Source organism: Carya illinoinensis, chromosome 9 (genome assembly GCF_018687715.1).
Source record: "Carya illinoinensis cultivar Pawnee chromosome 9, C.illinoinensisPawnee_v1, whole genome shotgun sequence".
NCBI classification, from domain to species: Eukaryota; Viridiplantae; Streptophyta; class Magnoliopsida; order Fagales; family Juglandaceae; genus Carya; species Carya illinoinensis.
In genome coordinates this window covers 20,252,240-20,279,823 of record NC_056760.1, presented here as the reverse complement: position 1 = coordinate 20,279,823, position 27,584 = coordinate 20,252,240, and the positions used below count along the sequence as shown (strand labels likewise).

Below are 27,584 nucleotides of genomic sequence, written 5' to 3'. Positions count from 1 at the left end.
CTTGATCAATGGTGTCTCCATTGATCTAGGAAGTCTTCTGTGTCGGGTTATTATTGAGGCATATCGATCCTCCAAAACACGGACTGGTTTGCCCTTACCGTGTCTAATCACTCGACTAGCCCTCTCCCATTCTGTTGCTTTACATCCTCAGGAGCCTAGAATTGCACTTAAGGCTCCTATTGGTCGTAGGACGGTCCAGCTCAGTCGTGCTCATACCACTCCACACCCTCTCCATGTTGAGCATCCTCCCGCTCCCTCCTCTCAGCCTTCGAGCTCTCGACCATCTAGTTCTTAGCCGTCTACCTCGGCCCCATCCAACTCTTAGCCATCCTCCTCAGCCCCCGGTTCATCGGAGCCTAGTCTTCAGTAGGTACTTGAGTATCTAGCCCGCCTTGACGCCCGGTTCGATAATATAGATGCTATGGTTCACAGCCTCAATGTTAAAGTCGATAACCTGCAGTAGCTTGTGACCCAACGCTTCAACGACATTGAAAGGTAGCTTAATGAGGATGATGAGGATGCCGATGGTGATGATTAAGACCCTTGGCCTCTTGTGACAAAAAGGAGGAGATATTGTTGAGGGGGAGTAGTACAGTATTAACTCAGGGGGAGTATGGAGTGTTACTTGTACTAACTCAGGGGGAGTGTTACTAACACATTTTTTTAGGGCAACAACAGCTTTTGGTTATGTTTGTTGATTTATATCTCATGTTAGCTGCTGTTGTTTGACTAATGTTTCTTGAACTCAATCTCTAATTTGTTGCTTAATGAAATATTTCTTTTCTAAAACCTGTACTTGACATGACTGTTCATGAATTATGAATTGAGAATTGCAAATACGTTTTTGTGTATATGTGAATGGGTATGTTTAACTGTTTGCTAAGCGTGTGCAGAAATATTTCAACATGTTCAAGAATATGGATCTAGTTGGGTGTGCTAGGATTAAGTCATATATATAGGTTAGAGGTTTTGCACAGAAATGCCAAAGGGGGAGATTGTGGAGGGAAAAATGAGCATATTGGCATATTCTTGTGAAAACCTGTGTAAAATAATGTTGTAACAAGTGTTGTTGCGGAAAGGCTTGAAGTGTGCTCATTATTGGTCAAAAGAAGGTGACTTCGCTCGACCCTCACTCGACCCTCGCTCGAGCGAACTCAGGCAGATTGAACCGCTCGATACTCGCTCGACAGGGCGCTTGAGCGAACTCAGGCAGATTGAACCGCTCGACCCTCGCTCGACATGCAGCTCGAGCTAACTCAGGCAGAGTCAACCGCTTGACCATCGCTCAACACTGAGCTCGAGCAGACCCAGGCAGAGTGTGTCGCTCGACCCTCGCTCGACACTGAGCTTGAGCGAACTCAGGCAGAGTCAACCGCTCGATACTCGCTCGACAGGGCGCTCGAGCAAACTTAGGCAGATTGTGGCGCTCGACCTTCGCTCGATACTTCGCTCGAGCCAATGTTCCAGATCACTTACAATGTAGGGTTTTGAAGCGCCTCATTTGATGGGAACTATAAATAGAATAGCTTAACTTCTGTTCTTGGTGTGGAGAATTAGAGCAAAAACCTAAGAGCCTCCAAGAACTTCTTAGAGCAAACTCTCCCCCATTTGATTGATTCTCTCTTGGATAAACATTTCTCCACCACAACACATTCAAAATCAACTCTTACTTGAGTCCATTGAAGTGGACATTTTTGTTGGCTGGAAGAGTCCGAAGCTGCTGTTGATGCAGAGATTGAGAGGTTCTCGTGGGAAGCTATAGGAAGGTCGGAGTTCCGACACTACATGCGTGTAGAGATCAAGTGGGTCACTTGTGGTGTTACAAGCCAAGTTTAGCTACTACAAAGGTTTTGTGAGTGTCTCTAAATTGGTTGTAACAAATTAAAATTTCTATAGTGGATTTGAGGTGGTGTCTTACACCCGGAGTGGTTTTAGATTTTGAAGATGTTCTTCAAATGAGTTTCCACTCCATAATCAAAATCATGTGTTGATTATTTGTGTTACTTAATTCATTTATTAACTGCTTGTTTGTCTAATTTTTAAAAGGCCATAAAAATTGGATTACACCTATTCACTCCCCTCTAGCTGTAGTGTTGGGTAGAACCACTTTTTTTTCATAACATACTTATGGGCTCAATTTCCTACTATTTTTTTTCCATGCTATTATTGATTTTCTTTTTCTTAGTAATTATTAATCTTACTTAGAAAGAAAGTGTATAAAACATCATAAGTTAAATCTTATTTTCTATATGTTATACCATACAAAGTTACAAGAAAAATTCTACTAATCATCTCCACATCACACACTACACGGCTTAATTTTTTTTTCTTACCAAATGTGTGATATATGAATGATTAGTAGAAAAAATTAATTAATTTAGGAAGCGTAAAACTAATTTTTTTTAAAAAAAAAAATCTTTAAAAGAAAGTGAGTTTGATATGAGAAAATGATGAGTAGAAAAGCTCAAGTTACATTCATAAGAATCATGTAGAGTCTTCATGAGCAGCAACTCGGCCCATTTGAGCCCATACCATCTTCTAAAAATAATGCCAGCCTACTAAGGTGATGTTTGAATAGTGAGATGAGATTTGATATTTTAGATGAAAGTTAAAAGTTGAATAAAATATTATTATTATTATTATTATTTAATATTATTATTATTTTAAGATTTGAAAAAATTAAATTGTTTATTATATTTTTTGTAAGAATTTAAGAAAGTTGTAATAATGAGATGAGATAAATTGAAATCATTTGTATATCCAACCCTAACCTAGCTTAGATGTTATGCAAATAATTCTATTTGAATTTCAACTTCCACCTCGATTACCATTAATATGATATAACGTAACTTGTTTTAAAAGATAAATTTAATGCATGTAAATACCCTAGCAGCTCCTTTTAATAAATTTTCTTGATTCAAAGTTGGACCCCTAGTTTCATAAATTCATATATTCTATACTTGGTAAGATTGCATGCGGAACAAGCAAGGACAATGTAGGCATGCATACGTGTCAGATGCTTCTACGTACAATGTGGGCAGGAATTTTTTCATTTATATGAAAATTAAATTTTAGAACCTTGGACAGTTGATTAGATAAAATCTCGTAAAATTCATAATTTTTTTTAATTTAATAATTCTTTATACAGAACATTTATAATATTTTTTAATTTTATTTAAATATATATAAACTTATCTTAAAATTTAAATACATTTAAATTGATAATTTTAAGTAAATCTCACAAAATTTATTTTATTATTTTAATTTATTACTATTTATAATAAACTCGATTAGTTTAACATCCAAATAAAACTTTAGAACGATCATCGTAAATACTAATAGATAATTCAACAAAAAAATGATTTATTAAGATCGTGTTAGTTTGAAATTAAGATGGTAATAACGCCCCTTTTACTTTTTAGAATCTTCAGTAAAGATGGAAGATCGTGATATTTTCGAAGGCTGAGCTTTTACTATTCCACCGCGTGGCTAACTATGCAAATTAATTCGATCCACGTACAATCTGCAAGGTACGTAATTAGTGTAAAGCTCGCGTTTTGACGGCGCCATATTAAACTATAATGTTCTTGCAAAAATAAACTGACAATATTACGGTCTTGAAATCAGAAACACGATCACGCAGGGCGAAATATATGTATCAATTTATATATTAATGTTTCATATTTAAAATTTAAATTATCATAAATTTTATTAAAATTTAACTTTCTAATTTATCATATTAAATGAGTGGACTTATTATACACAAAATGTCTTACAACCTAATGCATATACGCAATTCAGACAATTAATTTGCTGAAGAAAAGTCATGTACGTACTCATGAAAATTAATTTTGTCAAAGTTCTATGTTCTCAAATCGCCAAGCAATTTGGGCTAATATACTACGTAGTACGTACGTGCACGATAGCTGCAAGTTTTCTCATTTTCTATGAACGAATCCATGGTTTCCTGCAAAGTTACAAAATATGTACGTTATATCCAACAGCTGTATTATGCCCACCATTGTACGTACAATTTTCACTTTAATTTCCCAGTATTCAACAAAGTACGTATATATCTCCTCATAACACTATAAATAAGGAAGCTTGCATCAGAAACACAAACAAAAATGAAGCCCGACGTTAGCTCTTCAGTGCTTATTCCATTTGTTATTACTCTTCTTTTCTCATTTTTATGGGCTACTTCGGCTCACACCCATGAAGACTTCCTTCAATGCCTGACCCTTGATACTGGAAACTCCACCTCCTCTTTTCTCAAGTCATTTACACTCCCGCCAATTCCTCATATTCGTATGTATTGGAATTCTCCATACAAAATCTTAGATTCTCAACACCTGCCACCCCGAAACCTCTAGTCATTATTACGCCATTGCATATCTCCCAAATTCAAGCAAGCATTAAGTGTTCCCAAAAACATGGCATGCAAATAAGAGTTAGAAGCGGTGGTCATGATTATGAGGGCCTTTCTTATGTTTCTTATGTTCCATTTATCATACTTGATCTGATAAATCTTCATTCAATCAATATTGATGTAGAAAATGGCACTGCATGGGTCGAAGCCGGTGCCATTATCGGTGAAGTATACTATAGGATTGCCAAGAAAAGTAGAAACTTTGGCTTTACTGCGGGAGTTTGCCCAACTGTGGGTGTTGGTGGACACTTCAGTGGGGGAGGGTGGGGCACCTTGTTGCGCAAATATGGCATTGCTGCAGATAATATTGTTGACGCCCAAATGATTGATGTTAAGGGCAGAATCCTCGACAGAGAATCCATGGGAGAAGATCTATTTTGGGCCATTTGAGGAGGTGGAGGGGCTAGCTTCGGAGTCATTGTTGCATGGAAAATCAAGCTGGTTCATGTTCCATCAACTGTGACTGTATTCACAGTTAATAGGAACTTGGAACAAAATGCAACCAAGCTTGTTCATCGGTGGCAATATGTTGCAGACAAGCTTGATGAAGACCTATTCATTCTCATCACCTTAAGTGCTGCCAATTCTAGCCAAGAAGGGAGGAGAACAATACAAGCTTCATTTAATTCCTTGTATCTCGAAGGGATAGATAATCTCCTTTCATTGATGCAAGAGAGCTTCCCTAAACTAGGTTTGGTAAGAGAAGATTGCTCTGAAATGAGCTAGATTGAATCTACCCTTTACTTCGTTGGGTTTCCAATTGGGGAATCCTTGGATGTATTGCTAAGCAGGACTCCTCTAACAAGACCAACTTCTTTCAAAGCAAAATCTGACTACGTGATGGACCTATTCCAGAAGTTGGCTTGGAAGGGATTTGGGAGAGATTTTACCAAAAAGAGGCCAAGGAAGCAGAATTGATCCTTAGTCCGTATGGGGGAAGAATGAGTGAAATCCCAGATCTGCAATTCGTTTCCCACATAGAGTTGGTAACATCTACAAAATCCAACACTTGGTGAATTGGGAAGAAGAAGGAATTGTGGCATCTGAGAGGCATTTAAGTTGGATCAGAAGGCTTTACAGTTACATGGCTGCCTATGTTTCAAAATCTCCAAGAGCAGCATACATCAATTATAGGGACCTTGACATTGGAACAAATAGTAAGGAAGGCAACACAAGCTATAGACAGGCAAGTACATGGGGTACTAAATATTTCAAGAGCAACTTTAACAGGTTGGTTCATGTGAAGACCATGGTCGATCCCACTAATTTCTTCAAGAATGAACAAAGCATCCCAGCTCTTTCATCCTAGCGAGAGGTGATTTTGAAGTTGATGCTTAGTTACAAAAGATTTTTTACTCAACAATAAATCTGATCTCAATCTCGTTTTACCTATTATTCCATTTAATAAGCACATATCATAAAGGCCATATATATTGATATTTTATGTGCATTGTAAATTAAAATTATGGTTTCCACAAATTGAGGAATATTTTTTTTTTTTTTGAGAAAAATGTTCCATCTGTATTAATAATCAAACAAAAAGGTTGTGAATACAATGAGGATAATCCTCTACGTGAATAGACTCCTAAGAGAGTTCTAGTGAGCTTTTAGCTAAACAATGGCCACTGTATTGAGTTACCTTATTATATGATAACTTGCCAATCACCTAAGACTATCAGAAACTGATTAATGTTTGAGATGAGAAGACCTACTAAGCTCCAGCTTTCTTCAAGGCTTTTGATTGCCTTAACCACAGTCAATGAGTCCCCTTCGAGAATGATAAAGTTGAAGCCTAGATCAACACAAAATTTGACAGCTCTCAGAGCTGCAATAGCTTTCCCCAACAGAGGGTCAAGGAAGGAGGCACAGGTGGATCTTAGGGTGGTTGTGACACACCCATTCTAGTCCCTAATAACTACCCCTATGCCAACTCTGCAGTGAACTTTGTTAGTAGTAGCACCCCAGTTGACTTTGTAATGGTGTAGGGGGGGTTTGCACCACTGGGGTAGGGTGGAGATCAAAGTAGTTTTCTTATCTTGGGTCCTCTTTAGCAATTGAATCTCTGATATACTAGAAGAAACTAGCTTGGCGACTTGCTAGGGGGGATAGGAATTGGGAGTCAAAGACCAACTTGTTTCTCCTGTGCTAAAGCTGCTTGGCTGTAAGCACCAGTGTGATCTAATCTTCAATAAACAATATTGACAAGAGCTAGTCTAGGATCTGGTTAGGGAGTACTACTGACAACAATGTTGACAATGTTGAGGCATATATATATAAAGAAGAAAAAGAATATTTTTTGTGACATGTTTATGTTCCATTAATATAGTTTTCATTTATGTCAATTCACAACAATAGAATTTGGCTTTTGTGACAGACAAAACTGTTACTAGAAATGACAAACCATCACTAAAACTAGTTTGTGACAATTTAAAATGTCACCACAACGGTCACGTAAAAGGGATCATAGAAAAGAATTTTGCAATAGTTTACTGTTCAAATGTCACAATTGATGTAACATTCAAACATGAAAATTTTTTGTAATAGTTAAAATCTATCACAGAAACTAACCTTCAAATGTATATATAAACGCTTGAACGTAAACTTGACTGATTAACATTCGAACAACAGAAGTTGACGTGTATTATTTTCATTTCGAACATTTAATATTTACTCAACGGAGAACCGCTGGAACATGAATTGCCTGACGTTCAGATGTTTGTATGAGGGTGGGTACATTTGGTTTAACATTCGAATGGTTAGATTGTATGAGGGGGGGTACATTCAAACAAAGTGCACTACGCTTGAATGGTTTGTTATAATTTGGTAGTGTTTTGTTCGAACGTTTCTTATTTACATTTGAGCGTACATATTAGAAATACTAATTTCATAAAATTAAAAAATATACCACTTGTATCATATTACACTATAAATTTAACAACTAATAATGTCTTATAGAGTTACAAAATTAGATATGAAAAGTTATAAACAATGATAATATTGAGATAATATTGATAAAATTTATTTCTCCTTTTTTCCTCGCACATTGCGATTATACTACAGTGACACAACACGCTCCATTTGGACCATCATCTACCTCTATACTTGTTCTTGGACTTCAATGCATATTATTTCCTCATGGTCTCTTTGTTGTTCCTACAAATACATATCTAAATTTGACTGTTGCGATAATAGAGACTCCAACTCTAGCTATCTCGACTCCATCTGTTCAATTGCTTGACATGTTGCATATAAATCCTTGGTGAGATTATTGTAAATGTAATTTATGTTTGGCTAGGATTAGATGCGTATGATGTTAGGAATAAATGTAATCTTAATTGGACTCTAATGATCCGATAAGAATAAGTATTTGAATTCGAACTCTTATCACATCTTGTTTGTATTATAAGATAAGAGTCAACAAGAGTCCTAAGTATGTTTAGAGTCTAAGCATCAGTTGACAAGATAAAGATGCAAGTTGTATTGAAGAAACTGAAGCTAATTTGAACCCAATGCAATCAAGAAGGATAATCTAGTCTAAGGTGTTTGCAAATTGTTAGAAACTTATCTGACTGTGATACTAAATAAACCTGTCAGCTGAGTCCTTCTCCTAGTCAATGATATCATTACATATCTATAAAGGAGTCAGTTGAGAGTTTACCCTCTGGACTTAATTGCACAATTTACATTGATCGAGAGCTTGAGGATCTGGGTAGAACTTCAAGGGATCATGCAAAGGAAAATTCTGGTGTGAAGAATTTTTTCTGAGAAGCTCAGTTCGTGGAATTGAGGGGGAGCATATTCTAAGTGGGAGTTTTCTGTTTGAGATTCTACCACTAAAGGTTCCAGTAGGAAAGTCAACGGTGAGAGAGTGTTAGAGGTTCTGACTACCTACTAAAGTAGAAGACAAGCGGGTCGCATGTCTTGAGTAAACGTGTCTAATTACAAAGGTTTTGTAAATGGTTTACTTGTAGTTCTCACAATCAATGAATTGACTTTCCTGGGTTTGGTTGCCCTGTAGGGTTTTATCTTTGAAGAGTTCTTTAGAGAATTTCCCTTCATAACCAAATAAGTGTGTTAACAGTATTAAGATACATTGGTTACTAATTTATGTTAACAACTTGTATTGAGTGTTAATGTGTAGAACCAGGGGTACTTGGATAATTTCAATTAGCATCAGAGTGTGGTTCACTCAATCTGAGTGTGATCCATTCCCCTTGAAGATCATGGCAACATTATCATCACCACTAAAATTTGATGGTGATAACTATGCCTACTGGAAGGTAAGGATGAGAGCGTTTCTAAAACGGCTTGATGACAAAGTATGGTTAACCATGGAATCAGGATGGATGAGGCCCACATCACCTATAGAAGAATGGACCAAAGAACAATCTAGTAGCTGCAATTGGAACAACAAAGGTCTAAATGCCATTTTTATGGCAATTTCACTTGACGAATTCAAGAGGATTTCTATGTATGAGAATGCCAAAGATGGTTGGGATATTTTGGAAACCACACATGAAGGGACCAAGATGTTCAAAAGTACTAAATTACAAATATTGACCTCAAAATTTGAGGAAACAAAAATGCTGGATGATGAGACCTTTAATGAGTTTTCTGCTAAAATAAATGTCATTGTTAAGTCCAGGTACAATCTCGGTAAGAAGGTGAAGGAGGCATGAGTTGTGAGAAAAATTTTGAGATCCCTGCCTGAAAGTTTTCGACCAAAGGTGACAGCCATAAAAAAAAAAAAGTAAAAATTTAGACACAATTCGGGTAGAAGAACTGGTAGGCTCTTTGCAAACATATGAATCTACTCTTCCACAATAGAGGAAAGGTAAGTCCATCGCACTCAAAACTACTAAAGAAGAGAGTCATTCTAATGATGAACATTGGTGCAATGATGACCTAGCCCTTGTGCCAAGAAAATTATAAAAATTATTGTTTAATAAAAAGAATTTTGGAAAAATGAGAAAATGTAAGAATTTTGTTACAAAGAATGAACTTGAAAAATGGAATAAAGACAAAATCGAGACTAAAGAGAAAGTGCAATGTCATGAATATTCTGGTTTTGTTCACATAAGAATTGAATGTCCTAATTTTAAAAGAAAGGAAAAAGTTTTGAATACTACTCTGAGTGATGATTCTGATTCTGAAGATTTAGACACAACTTCTAATAGTGAAATTTCTTTTATTGCTTTCTCTGCATCCATTACTGATCATGCTGACAAGAACAAACAATGCGTTTATGACAATGTTGTGAAATTTTGTAAGTGTATGAAATTGTACCAAGTAATGTATAAGAAAGATGTCGAACGCACGAGGACTATTTACCAATTAACTATTGACATTGTTCTAATTCTAAGTTACTTGAAAATCAAGAAAAGTGGTGGATTTTTAATTAGAAAAACAACAACAAATTAAATTAAATCAACAACTAAAGAATTGACCAAACACTTGAAAAGAAGAGGATTTCACCCAAGAAGAAAATACTAAGGCATCCGACTCACCTAACTAATCCGATCCCAAATCCTAACCATACAATCAATCAATTATCATTTTATTTGACAACGAAATATTCTAACTTATCTAAGACCTTCTCTAGAGTAGAATTAGAATTACTCAACCTAAGATAACCTAAGATATGTCTATGCAAATTTAAAAGCATTTGAGCACATTAAAATTAATAATATTTCATATAAAAGCTAAACAAATCATGTTGGCACATTCCTGTCTTTCGTTCAATTCATTGCATACATCATATGAAGCTAAACTACATACATCATCCCTCGAATTAACATGCACAATAAATCATTCAAATATTGGCCAAATAATTGAAGGCATTAAACTCAATGATGTATACTCAAAAGGAATGATAAAATTATGATCACAACGAAATAAGATTTAAGATTGTCATGGAGAGGCTACATCGTAGCCTTAGCAATAGAAATTAGTTCATAATCTAATCAAAACAAACCATAATAATTTTGAAAGTCATAATGAGAATTATACAAAGAGAATATTAAAGAGTTAAGAAGGAAACTCTATGTAGATCAAGAATCTTTATCGTTGATGAACTCCAATTCTGCAGATTTTTGACCTCCTGCTTGAAGCACTGTTTCATCCATAAAGATGTTTGTTTTCGGCCCCCTATTAAACACAAAATTTTTATATTTTTATCTCAGCTTTCCGTAGATACCGATATTGCCCTTATTGAAGCTTTTTACAAGAAGTTATGCTCTAAATACTGAAGGGTATTTTAGGAATTCGGCAGTTTTATGACTTTTGAATTGATGCCCTTTTCGCCTTCTAGATATTCAGTTTTGGCCAAGGATTTAAACATAAAAGTTCTAGGATTTTCTCTTGTATTTTTGTAGACACTGAAATTACCCTTATTGGAGTTGCCTAGAAAAAGTTATCCTTCAATTACTGAATAGTACTTTAGGAATTTTGAGAATTGAATGTTTCTTATTCTCTTGATGACTCCTTCAATTTATTTATTCCTAAAAAAATAAAAAAATAAATAAAAAAATCTAATAAATAAGAAAATTAAACACAAACTAGCATAAAATTAATGATAAAAGTATGACAACTTATATAGAAATTAAGCACATCAGACAACATGGGTATGTGTGACACTGAATCTGATGTTGCTACAAAAGTGTCTAATCATGAATTAAGTATGCAGGAAGCATATGAGGACTTATGTGTAGAGCTCATGAAAATCCAAAAAGTAAACAAAAAGCTGTACAAAAATCTAACCACCATGGAGAACGAGAAGAACAATTTGCACTGAAGCTGACAGAACTGGAATTGACAAAGTTGGGTGACCAGAAAGAGGTGCTGGAAAAGGAGTTGGCAGCGTGTTAGGAATTGAAAGAAAAAACTCCCATTCAAAAACTAAATGACTACTAGAGTTTCAATGAGATAGTCCCGATTGCACAAGGTTGGGATATAATACTTCCAAAGATTCATATCATAACGCATCCGCTGCCTCTACATCCAAAGGTATCACCTTTGTGAAAGGAAGTAATACAGAAAATATCTCAAAAAAATCTGTTAACAAAGGCAAGTCAATGATGATTTCTCCAGGTAAGCAAACGAATGTTTGTTCTTACTTGTCATTTTTGTGGAATAATTGGACACATTAGAACAAATTGCTTTAGACTTAGAAAAGCAAGAGGGAAAGGAAAGAGAAATAAGTTTTTGAGTAAGGATAAGAATCTAGAATTTAAAGTGGAAAATTGAGCAATCAAATAAACACCCTAGGTAAGAAACTTTGTGAATTATCCGAATTATGTTTTTCAAAAAATTTAAAAAATACGGATTTCAAGACCAAGTGGGTAGTAAAAGAAAAAGCGGTATGCCTAGTAGCACACGCAACACTCAAAGCAATGGACACTAGCATGTGGTATTTGGATAGTGCTTACTCTAGACATATGACAGGAGACAAAGGATTGTTTAAAAAAATTGAGTCCACCAGTGGTGGATCAGTAACTTTCGGTGATGGATGTACAACAACAGTGGAAGGAAAGGGAAGTGTGAATGTTCCCGGTTTACCTAATCTTCATAATGTTCTTTTTGTTAATGGTCTCAAGGCTAATCTGTTAAGTATTAGTCAATTTTGTGATGATAATCTTTCTGTGTAGTTCTCAAAGGATGAATGCAAAGTCTACGATAGTGCTGGAAAATGGATCTTAATTATGGATTGAAGCAAGCACCTCTAGCATGGTATGAAAGACTCACAAAATACTTGCTTGACAATGACTTTGCCAGAGGTCAAGTTGACCGAACACTGTGTTTAGGAAAATCTGGTAAGCATCTACTTGTAGCTCAAATATATGTAGATGATATCATGTTTGGATCCACTCTTAATAAACTTTCACATGAGTTTTCCAAAGAAATGAAAAATGAGTTTGAAATGAGTATGATTGGTGAATTAAATTTCTTTCTTGGAATTCAAATTAAACAAACTGAAGAATGGATTTTTATTTCACAATCTAAATATGATAAAGATCTTGTTAAGAAATTTGGCATGGAAGGGAAGACACATGCGCGCACTCCAATGAGCACTTCAATTAAAATATGTTCGGATTCTACAAGTAAGAGCAGTGATCCTACTCTCTATAGAAGCATGATAGGAAGTCTTCTTTACATTACTACTAGCAGGCGTGATATTGCTTTAAGTGTAGGTGTCTGTGCACAATTTCAGGCAAATCCTAAAAAATCACACCTCATTGCAGTAAAAAGAATCTTGAAATACTTGAATGCTACAAATGACTATGGAATCTAGTATTCCAGAGATTCAAATATAAGTCTGGTTGTCTATTCTGACGCTGACTGGGCTGGTAATGCTGACGATAGAAAAAGCACCACAAGTGGTTGTTTTTATGTTGGTAGCAATTTGGTAGCATGGATGAGCAAGAAGCAAAATTCCATCTCCCTATCCACTGCTGAAGCTAAATACATTGTAGCTAGTAGATTTTGCACTCAATTTCTTTGCATGAAAAAGATGCTTGAGGACTACGGGTTCCCTCAAGATACTATGACTATTTATTGCGACAATACAAGTGCCATTAGTATCTCGAAGAACCATGTGCAACATTTGCAAGCCAATCACATAGATATAAGGCATCATTTCATATGAGACTTGGTTGAAACAAAGGTAGTGTCATTAGAACATGTTGACACCAAACACCAACTGGCAGATTTGTTCACCAAACTTTTAGATAGTCTAAGGTTTGAGTTTCTAAGGAAGGATGTTGGTGTGTGTGACATGCCCTGATTTTTGTTTTATTTTCTTTATAATAAAAAAAATGTTGTTTTTTTTAATTGATATTTTTTTATTTTTTTACAATCTTTGTGTGGCTATCATGGGTAAGGTACAGGTTTTTGTTAGTCTACCGCGTCTGTGAGCATTGTGACTTCACCTATTGATTTTGTTGGGATCGTGGTAGATCTTCTCTAGTATGTGTTCTTAATTTTGATGCACAACTCTTAAGAAAGATCACTCAAGAATTTTATTCTCTACACTGTGAGGAGGTATATCTGACCTCTTAACAAGTTGTTGACACCATGCATATACTCATATAATGCACCAAGAAAGGGGGAGTCTATGCCTTGAATTGACTAAAACTAGTTGAACTTATTGCCCAAATAGAAAAGGGTCTCCTCTTGCCATGCCCACATGTCAATCCTTATAGAAAAAGTCGGGTGTTCAAAAGTCATTATGGAAAAAGACAAACACTCATGCATGGATCTAAGCTCTAAGTGTCTTTGAGAGAAAAAAGCATTGCCTTATTCATTATGGAAAAAGATGAGCAATACAAACTGGACATATAGAGTCAATTTGACCCTGTGCTTGGAGGGAAATACCTTTTTAGGTATATAGGCCCTAGCATAAAGTTTGACTTTTTAGGAAAGTCCATCCTTCTTGGAATGTTTTTAAGAAAAGGGGAGTAAGAAAAAGAAAAAGGAGCAAAAGAAATAATAAAAATGGAAAGACTTCTTTGCCTCACTCACACACACACACGAGTTCTTGGGAGGTTCTCTATTAAGAAAAATGTTCAATGGTAAAGACTGATCAGTTGGAAATACTTCTCCTAAAAAAAAGGGGGATGAGTTGAACAAAGTCCAGGACAAAGGGATTACTCAAAAAGGCTCAAATCTTATGGATGATATATACATTTTTTTCTTGTTTGGGTTTTTAAAATTATTTTCCTTTTCCAAATTATTTACAAAAGAAAAAGGAGCATAAATAACTGGACTTAATGTGGAGAGTTGCCTCTAAGGCATACTATACATGTTGAGAGAAAAAGGGGCCTACGTGCATGGCACGTTTCAGGCCTTGGGCGGGAAATTGGAAATAAAACTGCTCCGTAGCATTAATTGCATGTCATCACCACTAATCTATCATTAAGCCCCGATTCTCATATCCCATAACCTTGGTTGCCTTCTTCAATACTCATTGAGAAGGAAAAACCCCAAAATCTGTTTGTGTTTTCTGAAGCTCATTCTTCGTGTTAATCCTTCTACAGAATCTCAAGGTAAGTTATCTTTTTTGAATATAGTCTCTGAAGATTGTTCGTCTCTTAAGGATTCCTTTTAGGAATTTACTGTTCTTGCTTCTTTAAGAGTTGTCTGAAATACCTTAAGCTTTTGGAAGTCTGTTTGGTTTAAGACTTGAAAATCTATTGGAAGGGGTTAGATATGGTTTTGAAAAAACATGCATGTTGGGTTTTGTTGAGAAAGGTGATGAATAGAGTCAGCATGACTCTATTTGGCTGGCTTTAATGTTTTCATTCTTCACTTTGTATTGCATGACTTTTTGTTAGGGTTAGATAATTTTGCCCATCCCATAAAAATTATTGAACATATATGTGATTTCTGGAAAATTTTCTATAAATATGAGTATGAATGGGTAAATTTTTTAGGAGATATTATTTCACTTTGAGATCAGGTTACGTCAATACTCATAAAGTCATACTCATAAAGGATTAGTCTCTTGTGTAGATGAGATACAAAACTATTGCAAAAAAAGCCAAATTCGACCGGAAGGTATCTCCAGAAAATTCTTCTAGTAAGGAGGAATTCGAATCACTTGAGAAAACACCAAAGAAAGCTAAGGTAGCAGACTAAGGGTTAGCTTCGAATAAGGGAGTAGGGAGTACTTAAAAGCCCTTCTCCATAGGCTCAAAACCACCCAAGTTCTCTAGTAAGGAAGCTGACAGTGCATACAAAATAGTTTTCTCCAAAACAAACGTACTTGGAGAAAGAGATGTAACCTTAAATGACTTGAATGAACCTGAGTTTGAATTTATAGCCCACGGTTTTGTTGACAGAGGGTGGGAAAAGATCACTAAGGGAGATCCTGCTCCCGATATTCAAATTGTTAGAGAATTCTATTGGTTGTGTGAGAAGATTGCAGTTGTCTGAGTTGGATGAGTTAAGGAAGGATGCCTACAACAACTCTAAGTTGTCCAAAGAAAGAATGAAGAACTTCCATGACAAACACATCCAACGTAAGACTTTTGAGCCTAATCAAAAAGTGTTATTGTACAACTCTCAGTTACACTTGTTCCCTGGTAAGTTAAGGTCTCGATGGAGTGGGCCTTATGTGGTACAAACTGTTTTTCCTCATGGTGCTATAGAGATAATGAATCCTCTCAATGGTAACATTTTTAAGGTTAATGGTCAAAGGCTCAAGCCTTTTATTTCTAACTTTGCACCTGAGGAATCTACTCTACATTTGCTTGATCCTAATTGATGGATCTTAATCTATCCATTTCTTTTCATTGTTTTCTTTTGTTCTTCAGTTTTTATCTTTTATTTTGGTTGCATTCCTTTCAAAGCTATCCAGGTACTTCATTTTCCTCTTTCCTTCAGTTTTTCTTTGAATTTTTGGTTCTTCTTTTAGTTGTTTTGCCCCTTAACTGCTCTCTTTGTGTAAATTCTTTTCGTTTCTCTTACATCATTGAGGACAATGCTACAATCTAGTTGGGGGGTGGAAGAGAATTTATTTCTCGGTTTGCATGCCTTAGACATATTCTGGTCCACTAAAAAAAAAAAAAAAAAATTTGTTGACTACATTGTAGGCCTAGAAAGACTACATTGAGTCATTGTTGGTTGATTTACACTTCAATTGTTTGAGACTCTAATGAACCATATCCTAATGGCTTAGGAAGAAATTTGAAATGAATTATATGAGAAAAGGGACAAGCCAGGGATCCAAAAAAAAAAAAAAAAAAATCCTTTAGGTAGACTAGTGGTAAGGGCTGACTTGTGAAAGTGTGGATAGGTGCACATTCATAGGTCCGATTCCCCCACTAGGAAATCTAAAAACATAAAAAAAATAAAAATTACATTTGTGTAGTGGAAAAGGCTGCCTATTACCGGGGTCCTTACAAAAAAAAAGTAAGCGCTTTTCAAAGTGTAATAGCGTGAAAGCCGCCACTACAATGGTTTTGAATTAGAGTAAGACCATGTGGTTTTCTCAGATTGGTTGTTGTGATTGAAACTGTTAATGTCTCTTGGTAGTCGATCTTGGAATTCTAACCCCATTTCCATGCACTTGAAAGAAAGCAAGCTTTGTTACATGTAATTCCCTTGGTTGATTATCTAAATTGTATATAAATCTCTTAGTTGATACAAAATTCAAATTAATCTATCTCCAGTGTTCTTAAACTCAACAAGTCTATTTCATGGCATGTGATTCTCGAACTTCTTTTGAAATTGTAGTTGGAAATCTCACCTTTGCATGAATTCATTCACTTTATTTGCTAGAGTCTAGCAAAAAGCTAGTTGGGGGGTGTGATAAAGTATTAGAATTGCATAATTAAGTTGCTTAAATGAACGATTTATTTTATCAAATGAGAATTGAGCACTTAACTATGTATCAAATTCTAGTACTTGATGTTAAACTAATTGATGCTAATATTTTATACATAAAATTCTATAATTGTTGCAGGACATTTGTGAAAATAATAAAAGAGCAGAAAAGTGCAAACACATGCAGCAACAAGATCATTCGGACAGCCAACAGCAGACCATTCAGACCAACATGCAGAAAAACACATGCAGAAAAATAGATGCAGAAAACGTGGACCTACAAGACAGCACATGCAGAACAGAAAAATCACATGACAGCACATGCAGAACAGAAAAATCACATGATCAACAGAAGAGCATTCGGACCACAACATCACACATGCAGAAAATTCAACCATGCAGCAGACCAACAAATGTAGACATGCAGAAAAATGCAAACATACAGACCAAACTCACATGGACAGCACACCAATGCAGAAAAAATGTTGCTGGAAGGCAAGCTTTTCTTGCTTCTGCACATGGAAGAAAAATGCACACATGCAGGAGCACATCACAAGGACGCTAGTGAGTGAAAAGAGGCTGGAAATTAATAAGCTGAAAGTCATACAAAGCTGCTGCCTCTCCACCGAAATTGACATTGAAGAAGTAGGCTGCCTCTCCACCGAATTTGACATGGAAGTCATTAAAGGCTGCTGCCTTTCCACCTAATTGGACAATATTGGAGAAGGAAGACAGCTGGGTGGTTGAGACACACGGCTATAAAAAGACCTTAGAGAACAAAGAGAGGACACACGGTTCAGTAGCTAGATTTGTTATTGTCTTTTCCTTTGTTTCAGACACTGGGCAGCCAGTTTTATTTAGTTTGTCTTCTTTGTTTCTTTGTTTTTTTATTCGGCTACAGCAGTAGCTAAACTTTGTTTTCATTGTTTCTTTGTTTTATTTATTCGGCTACAGCAGTAGCTAAACTTTGTTTTTATTGTTTCTTCCAGTTTTTCATTCGGCTACAGCAGTAGCTTAGTTGAAGTTTTTTTTCTTCTTCCTTTCATTTCCTTTGGGCAGCGTTAAGTTTCATTTAATTTTCTTAAGTTTTATTCATTTAGTTAGTTTTGATTTGTTTTATCTCTTTGAGCTTTGACCGTTTGAATTGATGTTTTTTTTAGTATAGATCATCTATTTTGCATTTTAAAATTTATTCTATGTTAGTAATTTCTTTAATTTTTAATATGAGTTTATTTAGATTACTTTTTATTGTTAGAAATATTATGCGTAGCTAATTTCTTAAGCTTGGGTTGCGGAATGGGACGTGATTTGTTTTGGATTTTAGATCGATGCAATATTTTGTTGATAATATTGATTTCACTAAGTTACTAGTTGGATTTAAATTGAAAGTAGATTGAAGCTCTTGCTCTTGTTTTGTTGTTGACGTAAGGCACATCAAAAGTTTGAAAATTATCAAGGCTTCTCTCGTTTGTTTGCTAATGTGTGTTCGGCTAGTAAACTAGAAAATCCCTTAGGAAAATATTGCAAACCTTGAGCTTAACCTTTTTATCTTCCGATTATCAATGCCTTGATTGGGTTGTTAATCGAGAAAATTATTTAGAATCCAAAATAAAGAGAGTCCTAAACCCAACCCAAGTGTTCGTTAATTTGTTTTTTTTTAGAAACTCTAATTTCAATTTCGATTATCTTTTTGCATTGCGTTTTAATTTTATTTTCATCTCTCATACTCGATTCACTTGTTACTCACAAATCTTTTATACGCTTTGATAACCCATTGTCCTTGTGGAATACGATCCTGGACTTATCCTTGATACAACTTGACACTTCTACACTTGGAAGCACATTCGAAACCGAGTCAAGTTTTTGGCGCCGTTGCCAGGGACAACTGGTGTTTATTAGAGCATTCCTTTACTGCTGAGAGGACGTTTGTGGAGCTGTGAATCTCTTCACAGCCTGGGTGACATCTAATCTTTTTCCCTTCTCTCTGTTTATTCTTCATAGTCTTTGATTTTCTGGTCCTGTTTGTATGACTGGTTGGACTAGAGACCATACATCTCGACTGTTTAGGACAGAATCATTGACATCTTTTAGCTCTGCATCATCTTCTGTTGAATCATCATCAGACACTGTTAGCATCATGGCTGAAAATGAGCATCATGATAGGGAAGTGGAGAATCCAAACAGGACACTTAGAGAATATCTTCAGCCTGTTAGGACTAGCACACCTTCTTGCATCATTTTACCTATTAATGCAAATGCTTTTAATTTCAAACCTGGGATGATTCCATTGTTACCACACTTTCATGGTATGGAATCTGAAAACCCATATTTGCATATCAAAGAGTTTGAAGAAGTGTGTTCCAACTCTACAGGCAAATGGCAAGCCTTACCATACACTGGTCTATATGGAGACATGCCCAAAATGGTTTTAAAGGCTGTTCTATAAGCCCACAAGGCATCAGACAATCTCAAAGACCAATCCTTCCTGTTTGGGTTAACTGTTTTTTCAAGAATGTTTTTAATCTCCCTATTTGCTAGTTCAGCTTGTCCATTGGTTTGAGGATGATAGGGAGTAGAGATTTTATGATGGATACCATACTTCTTCATTAAGGCCGAGAAATGCCTGTTACAAAAGTGGGTGCCATTATCACTGATTATGGCTTTAGGCATGCCAAACCATGCAAAAATGTTTTCTTTCAAAAATTTTAAAATAACTTGATGATCATTAGATTTGCAAGGGACTACCTCAACCCACTTAGAAACATAGTCAACAGTAAGCAAAATGTATAAATAGCCATAAGAAGAAGGAAATGGTCCCATAAAATCTATCCCCCAACAATCAAAAATTTCAATCACGAGCATGGGTTGCATAGGCATCATATTTCTCCTAGTGATTCCTCCTAATTTCTGACAAGGTTCACAAGTTTTACAAAAACTAAAAGCATCCTTGAACATGGTTGGCCAATAAAATCCGCTTTGAAGAATTTTGGCCACTGTTTTGTGGGCTGAAAAATGCCCACCACAAGCTTCCGTATGGCAAAAATTTAAGACACCAGAAATTTCGTCATTGGGCACACACTTCCTAATGATTTGATTTGAACAATACTTGAAGAGGTAAGGATCATCATAGAAGAACGATCTCACCTCATGCATGAATTTTCGTGTATCTTGAGCGCTCCAATGAGGTGGTGTTTGTCCTGTCACCAAGAAATTTACTATATCAGCAAACCAAGGCAAACTTTCAACTAACATAAGATGTTCATCAGGAAAAGAATCAAGAACAGGTGTTGGTTGTTCAGTTTCAGCAACTGTGGCCTAGACAGATGGTCGGCTACCACATTCTCTACTCCTTTCTTATCCTTGATGATAATATTGAACTCCTGGAGTAAAAGTATCCATCTAATCAACCTTGGTTTTGCATCTTTCTTTGTCAATAAATACTTGAGAGCTGCATGGTCAGTGAAGATGACTATAGGAGAACCAAGAATATATGCACGAAACTTCTCTAAAACAAATACCACAGCAAGTAATTCTTTTTCAGTAGTAGAATAATTTTTTTGAGCAAAATTCAAAGTTTTACTTGCATAGTAAATGACATAGGGAAGTTTGTTCCTACGCTGTCCAAGAACAGCTCCTACAGCAAAATCACTTGCATCACACATGATTTCAAAAGAAAGTGACCAATCAGGAGGTTGAAGAATAGGAGCAGTGGTTAGCAAAGTTTTAAGCCGATAAAAAGCTTCTTGACACTCGGGTGTCCAATCAAATTTTACATCATTCATCAATAGCTTACATAGAGGCTTAGAAGTAGAGCTAAAGTCTTTGATAAATCTCCTATAAAAACCCGCATGCCCAAGAAAAGATCTAATGTCTTTTATTGACTTAGGTATAGGAAGTTTAGAAATCAATTCAATTTTTGCTCTATCTACTTCAAGTCCTCTAGACGAAACAATATGTCCCAGAACAATGCCATGTTGTACCATGAAATGACACTTCTCTCAATTAAGTAGCAATTGCTTCTCTTCACACTTGGCCAAAAAAGCTTGTAAATTGGTTAAACAACTCTCAAATGAATCACCAAATACAGAAAAATCATCCATAAACACTTCTAGAGTGTTCTCAATCATGTCACTAAAGATGCTAAGCATGCATCTTTGAAAAGTTGCTAGTGCATTGCATAAACCAAAAGGCATTCTCCTAAAAGCAAAAGTACCAAAAGGACAAGTAAAGGTGGTATTTTCTTGATCCTCTGGTGCTATTTCTAATTGATAGTAACCGGAGAATCCATCTAAGAAACAATAAAAAGCATGTCCAACAACTTTTTCTAACACTTGATCAAGAAAAGGCAAAGGAAAATGATCTTTCCTAGTGGCGGCATTCAACTTCCTATAATCTATACACATGCGCCAACCAGTAGGAATTCTGGTGGGAATCGATTCATTTTGCTCATTTGTAACAATGGTAAGCCCAGATTTTTTTGGAACTACATGAATGAGACTTACCCACTTGCTATCCGAGATGGGGTAAATGATACCCACATCAAGCAATTTCAACACCTCACCTTTAACCACTTCCTTCATTGTGGGATTTAACCTTCTTTGCATTTCCCTCGAAGGCTTTGCTTCATCTTCTAAATAAATCCTATGGGTACACTCCAAGGGACTTATACCTTTTATATCAGCCATTGTCCACCCAATAGACTTTTTATGCTTCTTAAGGACCTCTAGCAATTTATCTTCTTGTTCACTAGTTAAGTGAGAAGAAATCACCACAGGGAAGGTGCTTTGTGGTCCTAAGAAAGCATACTTCAACTCCAATGGAAGAGGTTTGAAGTCCAAAGTTGGGGATTGCTCTTCTGAAGGCTTGAGGGTTGATGCCAATGGTGGAAGTTGCTCAAATTTTGGCCTCCATGGTGGTGTAACTTGCTGACCTATTGAGGAAACAAAAGATGAGTCATTAACATTATCAAATATTTTCAAATCTTCTTCAAATTCTTCTAAAGAATCAATAAGTTGAAAATAATGTGCAGAATTTTCATCAATGAAATTTTCCAGCAAATTCACTTCATGAACTTCTTCAACTTCTTGCGGTTGCCTGCAAAGATTAAAAATATTTAGCTCCAAGGTCATATTTCCAAAACTCAACTTTAAAACTCCACTTCTACAATTTATGAGTGCATTAGAAGTAGCCAAGAAAGGTCTTCCTAAAATAACAGGTGCTTGGAAGGTAGAATGATTAGTCAATTGCATGTCGAGTACGACAAAGTCTACTGGATAGTAGAGTTTGTCTACTTGAACCAAAACATCTTCCACAACACCCCTTGGAATCTTAATAGACCTATCAGCCAACTGCAATGTGATAGAAGTAGGTTTCAACTCACCCAATCCAAGCTGAACATAAACATTATAAGGCAATAAGTTCACACTTGAACCTAAGTCTAATAATGCTTGGCCTATTTTTGAGCTCCCTATCATGCAAGCTATGGTAGGGGATCCTGGGTCCTTGTATTTGGGAGGAGTGTTGGTTTGGATAATAGCACTGACCTGCTCAGTAAGAAAAGCTTTCTTTTGCACATTCAATTTTCTTTTTACGGTACATAAATCCTTTAAAAATTTAGCATAGGTAGGAATCTGTTGAATATCATTCAACAATGGTATATTAATCCTAACTTGCTTAAAAATTTCAAGAATTTCCGCGTGATGCTTATCTTTGTGCAAAGGGGCTAACCTTTGAGGAAAAGGTGCAAGTGTAGTGCTTGGGACACTTTCAGATTTCAAAGGATCATGTGCCTCATTTTCAGAAAGAGGTTTAGAAGTGTTACCATTATTTTCTACCTCTTGAGCTGGAATGCCAATCACCTTACCACTTCTCAAGGTTGTAATAGCCTTGACTTGCTTGACATTTGAATCTCCTGCCATATTTTGAAATTGGTGGTTTTGACCTTGGGGATTAGGCTGAGATTGTGCAGGAAACTTCCCTTTCTCTTGAGCACTCATGGTTGTAGTCAACCTTGTGACTGACCCACGAATCTCAGCAATGGCTTGTGAATTTTGACTGTTGATAGCAGCTTGGCTTTGCATGAATTGCTGAAAATTGGTGGACAGCTGCTGGAAGTTGGTGGATAATTGCTGGAAATTGTCTTCAAGGTTCTTTTTCTGGGCTGGCACCATGTGGTTGGCATACTGAGATGGTCCTAGACCTCCTTGGATAGTGTAGGGTACAATTTGTGAAGGACCAGCTATGTTGGGTGCAGGTAAAGCAGCTTGATCACCTCTCCAACTGAAAGTAGGGTGATTTCTCCATCCCGAATTGTATGTGTTGGAATAAGGACCTGAAAAAGATTTAGCAACCATATTAACAGCATTAGATTGATCCAAAAGAACTTCTTTAAAAGCTGGAATGGTTGGGCAATCATTAGTTGAATGCCCTTAGCCTTCACAAATATTACAGCTCAAGGCAATCTGAGGTACAGCTTGTACTTCATTCACTTTCTTCAGTTCTATGGTTTCTAATTTCTTAGAAATCATAGCCAACCTAGCATTCAAATCATCTACTTCTCTCTGATTATATTTCCCACCCCCTGAAATTGTCCTTGAACTTTCCGACCTATCATGAACATCAGATGTATCCCATGATTGTGTATTTTCAGCTAGATAATCAAAATATTTAAAAGCTTCTTCAGGTTCTTTGTTAAAAAATGCTCCATTACACATGGTCTCCACAAATTGTCTCATTTTTGGTTGCAACCCCTCATAAAAAAAACTAATGACCCTCCAATTTTCATATCCATGATGGGGACATGCATTTAAAAGGTCTTTGAATCATTCCCAACAATGATAAAAAGTTTCCACATCCTTTTGGCCAAAATTCATGATCTGTCTCTTCAAAGCATTAGTTCTATGCATGGGAAAAAATTTCTTTAAAAACTCAGTTTGCATTTCTTGCCAAGTCCCAACGGATCTTGGTCTTAAAGAATTTAACCATGTCTTAGCCTTGTCTTTTAAGGAAAATGGAAACAGTTTCAATCTTATGACTTCATCAGTGCATGTTCTATCCACGAATGTGGAACACACTTCTTCAAACTCTTTGATATGCAAATATGGGTTTTCAGATTCCATACCATGAAAGTGTGGTAACAATGGAATCATCCCAGGTTTGAAATTAAAAGCATTTGCATTAATAGGTAAAATGATGCAAGAAGGTGTGCTAGTCCTAACAGGCTGAAGATATTCTCTAAGTGTCCTGATTGGATTCTCCACTTCCCTATCATGATGCTCATTTTCAGCCATGATGCTAATAGTGTCTGATGATGATTCAACAGAAGATGATGCAGAGCTAAAAGATGTCAATGATTCTGTCCTAAACAGTCGAGATGTATGGTCTCTAGTCCAACCAGTCATACAAACAGGACCAGAAAATCAAAGACTATGAAGAATAAACAGAGAGAAGGGAAAAAGATTAGATGTCACCCAGGCTGTGAAGAGATTCACAGCTCCACAAACGTCCTCTCAGCAGTAGAGGAATGCTCTAATAAACACCAGTTGTCCCCGGCAACGGCGCCAAAAACTTGACTCGGTTTCGAATGTGCTTCCAAGTGTAGAAGTGTCAAGTTGTATCAAGGATAAGTCCAGGATCGTATTCCACAGGGACAATGGGTTATCAAAGCGTATAAAAGATTTGTGAGTAACAAGTGAATCGAGTATGAGAGATGAAAATAAAATTAAAATGCAATGCAAAAAGATAATCGAAATTGAAATTAGAGTTTCTAAAAAAAAAAACAAATTAACGAACACTTGGGTTGGGTTTGGGACTCTCTTTATTTTGGATTCTAAATAATTTTCTCGATTAACAACCCAATCAAGGTATTGATAATCGGAAGATAAAAAGGTTAAGCTCAAGTTTTGCAATATTTTCCTAAGGAATTTTCTATTTTACTAGCCGAACACACATTAGCAAACAAACGAGAGAAGCCTTGATAATTTTCAAGCTTTTGATGTGCCTTACGTCAACAACAAAACAAGAGCAAGAGCTTCAATCTACTTTCAATTTAAATCCAACTAGTAACTTAGTGAAATCAATATTATCAACAAAATATTGCATCGATCTAAAATCCAAAACAAATCACGTCCCATTCCGCAACCCAAGCTTAAGAAATTAGCTATGCATAATATTTCTAACAATAAAAAGTAATCTAAATAAACTCATATTAAAAATTAAAGAAATTACTAACATAGAATAAATTTTAAAATGCAAAATAGATGATCTATACTAAAAAAAAACAGCAATTCAAACGGTCAAAGCTCAAAGAGATAAAACAAATCAAAACTAACTAAATGAATAAAACTTAAGAAAATTAAATGAAACTTAACGCTGCCCAAAGGAAATGAAAGGAAGAAGAAAAAAAACTTCAACTAAGCTACTGCTGTAGCCGAATGAAAAACTGGAAGAAACAATAAAAACAAAGTTTAGCTACTGCTGTAGCCGAATAAATAAAACAAAGAAACAATGAAAACAAAGTTTAGCTACTGCTGTAGCCGAATAAAAAAACAAAGAAACAAAGAAGACAAACTAAATAAAACTGGCTGCCCAGTGTCTGAAACAAAGGAAAAGACAATAACAAATCTAGCTACTGAACCGTGTGTCCTCTCTTTGTTCTCTAAGGTCTTTTTATAGCCGTGTGTCTCAACCACCCAGCTGTCTTCCTTCTCCAATATTATCCAATTAGGTGGAAAGGCAGCAGCCTTTAATGACTTCCATGTCAAATTCGGTGGAGAGGCAGCCTACTTCTTCAATGTCAATTTCGGTGGAGAGGCAGTAGCTTTGTATGACTTTCAGCTTATTAATTTCCAGCCTCTTTTCACTCACCAGCGTCCTTGTGATGTGCTCCTGCATGTGTGCATTTTTCTTCCATGTGCAGAAGCAAGAAAAGCTTGCCTTCCAGCAACATTTTTTCTGCATTGGTGTGCTGTCCATGTGAGTTTGGTCTGTATGTTTGCATTTTTCTGCATGTCTACATTTGTTGGTCTGCTGCATGGTTGAATTTTCTGCATGTGTGATGTTGTGGTCCGAATGCTCTTCTGCTGATCATGTGATTTTTCTGTTCTGCATGTGCTGTCATGTGATTTTTCTGTTCTGCATGTGCTGTCTTGTAGGTCCACGTTTTCTGCATCTATTTTTCTGCATGTGTTTTTCTGCATCTGTTTTTCTGCATCTGTTTTTTCTGCATGTGTTTTTCTGCATGTTGGTCTGAATGGTCTGCTGTTGGCTGTCCGAATGATCTTGTTGCTGCATGTGTTTGCACTTTTCTGCTCTTTTATTATTTTCACAAATGTCCTGCAACAATTATAGAATTTTATGTATAAAATATTAGCATCAATTAGTTTAACATCAAGTACTAGAATTTGATACATAGTTAAGTGCTCAATTCTCATTTGATAAAATAAATCGTTCATTTAAGCAACTTAATTATGCAATTCTAATACTTTATCATCTATGCTAATGCTTTACTAAGTGTTGATAACAATTTCATTACATCTGTGGCGAGGGGAGTTGACATGATTATCACTCCCGAGATCATAAGAGAGTTCTATGAGCTCCCAAGTGTGAAAAACCCAGGTTTTCCATACAAGGGCATAGGGACCCCATCTAAGGCCCAAATGAAAGATCTATTTTCTGGGCCCAGCACACCTACATGGCCCCCAAAAATTCATAGGCTCTCTATGAAATCTATGCTCCCCAAATATAGGTTCTTAGACAAAGTGGTTTTGACAAATCTGTGGCCCATCTCTAGGCATACTGAACTGGCAGTTGAGAAAGCCCAATTTATATATGCCCTAGTGAAAGGTACACCTATGGATCTCCCCACCCATATTGTTGATGTGATTTCAAAGGCTAGAACTGACAAAATAGACAAGGAAAGTTTTCCATTTGGAGGCCTTATCACTAAGTTGGCAAAAATAGCTAAAGTTCCATTGAGAAGCACCGAAGCCACAATCAAAATGTATGGGAAGATCTCCTCCAAAACTGTCACCAAGTCAGAAGCAGTAGTTGGTCTAAAGAAAATGAGTCAGGATGAGGCATCCACATCCTCTAATCCTCCCCCAAAACAATCAACTTAAGTAGTTGAACAACTTCAAATTTTGCATTTAAAATTTGACTCGTTTGTGGACAAATGGGAAGAGAAGATGGGGAAGATAAATCTGACTCTGATTGATGCTACCAAACATAGGGGGAGAAGGGATGAAAAGCAGGCAGAGGGAGCTAGGAGCTGGGCAATGTTGACAACATGCAACCACCACCACCATTTGTTTTGAATCTTTTTTTGAAAAGTTATATTTAAAGTTATTTGAGTTTGGGTTGTACATTAAAAAGTATGACTATCTATATGAGATCTTTGTTGGTGGTTGGTTAGTTGTTTTTGCATGTTAGATTACATTCATCCAATATAAGTTGGCATATCAATCAGCCAAAGGGGAGATTGTAAATGTAATTTATGTTTGGCTAGGATTAGATGCTTATGATGTTAGGAATAAATGTAATCCTAATTGGACTCTAGTGATCCGATAAGAATAAGTATTTGTATTATAAGACAAGAGTCAACAAGAGTCCTAAGTATGTTTAGAGTCTAAGCATTAGTTGAAGAGATAAAGAAGCAAGTCATATTGAAGAAACTGAAGCTGATCTGAACTTGATGCAATTTATAAGGATAATCCAGTCCAAGGTGTTCACAAGTTGCTAGAAACGTATTTGACTGTGATACTGGATAAACCTGTCAGGTGAGTCCTTCTCCTAGTCAATGACAACATTACATATTTATAAAGGATTCAGCTGA

The 27,584-nt window shown here is 36.1% G+C and overlaps 1 pseudogene; it reads left to right on the top strand.

The window, feature by feature from the left end:
* The first annotated feature begins 4,098 nt into the window (after positions 1-4,098).
* Positions 4,099-6,556, top strand: LOC122275596 (annotated as a pseudogene).
* The last annotated feature ends 21,028 nt before the right edge of the window (positions 6,557-27,584 follow it).